The 3791-nt window shown below is 34.9% G+C and overlaps 1 pseudogene; it reads left to right on the top strand.

Moving 5' to 3' along the window:
- Positions 1-1659: 1659 nt before the first annotated feature.
- LOC119809346 lies at positions 1660-2590 on the top strand (annotated as a pseudogene).
- Positions 2591-3791: the final 1201 nt, after the last annotated feature.

The following is a 3791-nucleotide window of genomic DNA, read 5'->3' as shown; positions in this document are numbered from 1 at the left end:
GGCTGACTGAGAAGCAAAGGACAATGGCGCTGGGCTCTGATTCTTCTGCATGGACGGGCTCTGTGGGAGCCTTCTCAGCTTGGTCGATCACCTTCCTGGACCTGGGGGGAGTTGGGAGGACCTTGGTCTTAGCCTAGAGTAGGGAACCCTGATGGCTCCTTGGCCTTGAGAGGGAGGGAGGGGAGGTATGGGTGGAGGGGAGGGGAGGGAAGAAGGAGAAGGAGGGGTGGGAAGGGGGAGGAGGAGGGGAGGGAAGGGGGAGGAGGAGGGGAGGAGATGGAAATTTTTAAATATAAAAAATAAACCATAAAAAAATAAAATAAAAATAAGAAAAAAAGAGGAAAAAAAAGAATATATAGAGATAAAAAACTTTTTTTCTATTTTCATAAGTTTCTGAAGGTAAAGACCAAAAGCTTATATCAAGAGAAGTCTTTTTTTGTACATGGTGATGTGGCAGAAGACTAACGGAAAAAAGTTTAAAAAAAAGAAAGAAAAGAAAAATGATTTAAAGGACCAAAGTCTGCCCAATGCTATGATCCCACAACCGTAGTCACTATCCCCCTCTCATAACAGCATTAAACAGTTTTTCTCATGACCTTTAAGGTCTCTTATGGTTCGGTTTCATTGGTGATGAACTTTTGTTAAGTTTCCAGCACTTCAATTCTGAAAACCCACTCTGTGACAGTATATTTTTCTAAGCTTTTATAATAGAGGTGTAATTAGGAGAAGCACTAAAATAGAAATGAGATATTCTTAAAATAAAGTAGTTCAGAAACTAAACATTCTGGTTTTACCATACAAGTAATTGCTTCAAGTGGACATGTGCTAACAGCAGCAACCTGTAGTCATTTTGAATCTTTTCCTTATGGTTTGGAATTGGCCCTGACTGAAAATGTCTTTTCTTTGTAAGAGGTGAACAATGATATCAGCCAAGTCAATAAAAAACAAGTGCACAAAATTAACTGCAAAGTATCTCATTTGAGTTTGTTGGTAATTTTCTTAAAATTTCAACTATCTTGTGACTTCTGTTTACTAACATTACCTTGATATACAGTTAATAACATTTAAGACTTCTCTTTATCCACTTCTGAATTTTATATATCCTCAATCATATTTATATATTAGTAGATATTTAATAGTCTTTTTTTCTAAACTACTAACTTTTAAGATAATTTTTTCAGGCTGACTTTAATAGACAAATATCCAGATTAAAGTGAAGAAATAGATAATTATTGTGTTCATTATTTTAATGTAAAATATTCTATTTCTTCAACACTGAGTTTGACTATGGATCTCTTTTGCATAATGTTTTTACTTTACCACATATAAAACATTTTCTACCAAAAGAGCAGTGCTATTATTAACACATGAGAAATACTTGAAGCACTCAATAAGGAGTTCTAGAATAGTTTGCATGAGATAGAAAATGGGTACCAAACACATAATTCTTATGACAAAGTCATAAGTATCTAATTGTCTGTATGATTATTTCTTTGCATATTTCCTCTTTGAATGTCTACAAAATCTCTGAGTGCTTAAATAGAAAAGATTATGACAGAAGATTTAATTCTGTTTCCAAAGTCATTGAGTGAGAGGGGAGTGGATACTGAATCTTTCTTCAATATAAAAATTTCTTCTTGCATAGATTTCCAGAAGAAAATGGAAGAAGTAAATCAAACCATAGTGACTGAGTTCATCTTTCCTGGATTAACAGAGAATCCAAGGCTCCAGGTAATCCTATTCCTCATCTTCCTAAGAGTCTATTTGGTTACAGTTGTGTGGGAAATCTGGGCATGATCATCTTGATTTAATTTTTGTTTTCAACTGCACACACCCATGTATTATTTACTCAGCAATATGTCCTTTATTGACTGCTGTCAGTCCACTGTCATTACTCCTAAAATGCTGATGAACTTTGTGACAGAAAAGAATTTTATCCCCTACTCAGAATGTATGGCTCAATTCTACTTCTGTATTTTTGCTGTTGCAGAATGTCACATGTTGACTGCTATGTGGCTATCTCTAATCCTTTGCTTTACAGAGTAACCATGTCCTAACAAGTCTGTCTGTGGATGGTACCTGGGGTATATGGTTTGGGCTTACAAAGTGACACAACTCACACTGTCTTCTTACTAAGATTGCTTTTCTTTAAGGCCAATACAATAAACCATTACTTGAGTGACCTTTTCTTTTTACTGGAGCTCTCTTCCTCCAACACATTTATCAGTGAGAGGTACTAGCACTGTCCTTCTGCATATTTACCATTGCTCTACCAGCCTTGACTCTCCTTAGTTCTTACATCTTTATCATTGTCAATGTCCTCCACATTCAATCCAGTAGGGGTAGATCCACGGCCTTCAGCACCTGCTGCTCCCACATTTTGGCTGTGGCTGTCCTCTTTGGTTCTAAACCTTTCATGTACCTTCAGCCATCATCTGTCAAAGTAAATTGTTCATCTGTGTTTTATACTATTATTGTGCCTACGTTGAATCCTATGATCTATAGCCTGAGAAATAAAAATGTCAAAGTTGCCCTAAAAAAGTTAATATCTGAGATAAGTTTCCACTCAACAAAGAATAGTTTTAATTAGTAATAGAGAAAAATTTCTGGAATTTTTGGAAGGATATAATCTATAAACAGGAATTGATAACTTTAGGTATAAAATATTGTTAGTACATGATATTTTGGAAGAAACGTGCCAAAGTTAAAGTAGATTCCCACCTTAATACCCATGGAGAAGTGTTACTCTCCTGTAGAAGCAGAGTTAATTTACAGGTAGCAATCTATATCACCAGCTGAAAGTTTCTTAAGGTATTTACATGGAAAGTTATACTTACTTATATGAACATAGCACTGCTTAGGTAAGCCTCACTTACCAGTTATTTTAAGTTGGGGACAAATAGATATCTTCAACATTCCATGATTGTTTCAATGTTTTATAGCTGGCCTTCTTGATCAATTTACAAAGGTTCAAAAATACTTTCCCTAAATTTATCAGTTACACAATTAGAATAATATAAAGTATGCGATAAGAATACTGTGTAAATCGAATCACTGAAAAGTGTATGGCACTCTGTTAGTGTACGTGTAAGCAGAGAACAGGTTCTATCATATTCCCACCCACAAGGTGTTTTTGCTATATTAAAAAAGAATGTCAAGGGTAAAGAGGAGGGAGGCATATGCAGTATCTGTTACTCTGTGGCATGACTCCTCTTCAATTCACTGTAATTCTATATTCATATTTTTTCATTTTATAACTTTCTTTTACTTATTCTTTGTGTTAATCATATCATGCATCTTGATCTTAGTCATTTCCTGTTCCTGTGTATCTGCTCCCTATTTTTGTGACCTAGCTCTGAGATAAAATAAGAGAAATAAATTTTTTAAAAGGGAGAGGGAATATTGCTTTTTAATGTAGAGTTATGTCATTTTTCTTACCTTTCTGAATTTCAAACTGAGAAGTTAAATTCTTTCACTGTAGCATTTATTCATATCATTTTTCACATGGTTAGAAGATTAAAATGGGAACATTATTTTCTGACTAATGATTAGTACTATTCATAATATTATAATTAAATTTGAATGAAAAATGGGGTACAGGCCATGAGACCACCAACTATTGAATGCTATTGCTTTCCTTTGCTCAGTTAAGGTTTTGAATTATACAAAGGAAGAATACCATGTTTTACTATGCTTGTCCTTGCTACGATTTTATGCAAATAGATGTTAAGAGAAAGCTTCACACACATGGCCAGAGGTCAGTCTGCTCTTCTGAGGTTCCTTGTCTCCAA

The sequence above is a fragment of the Arvicola amphibius genome, chromosome 3, assembly GCF_903992535.2.
Source record: "Arvicola amphibius chromosome 3, mArvAmp1.2, whole genome shotgun sequence".
NCBI classification, from domain to species: Eukaryota; Metazoa; Chordata; class Mammalia; order Rodentia; family Cricetidae; genus Arvicola; species Arvicola amphibius.
The sequence above is the reverse complement of the archived record's forward strand: the minus strand, read 5'-3'. Positions and strand labels throughout refer to the sequence as shown.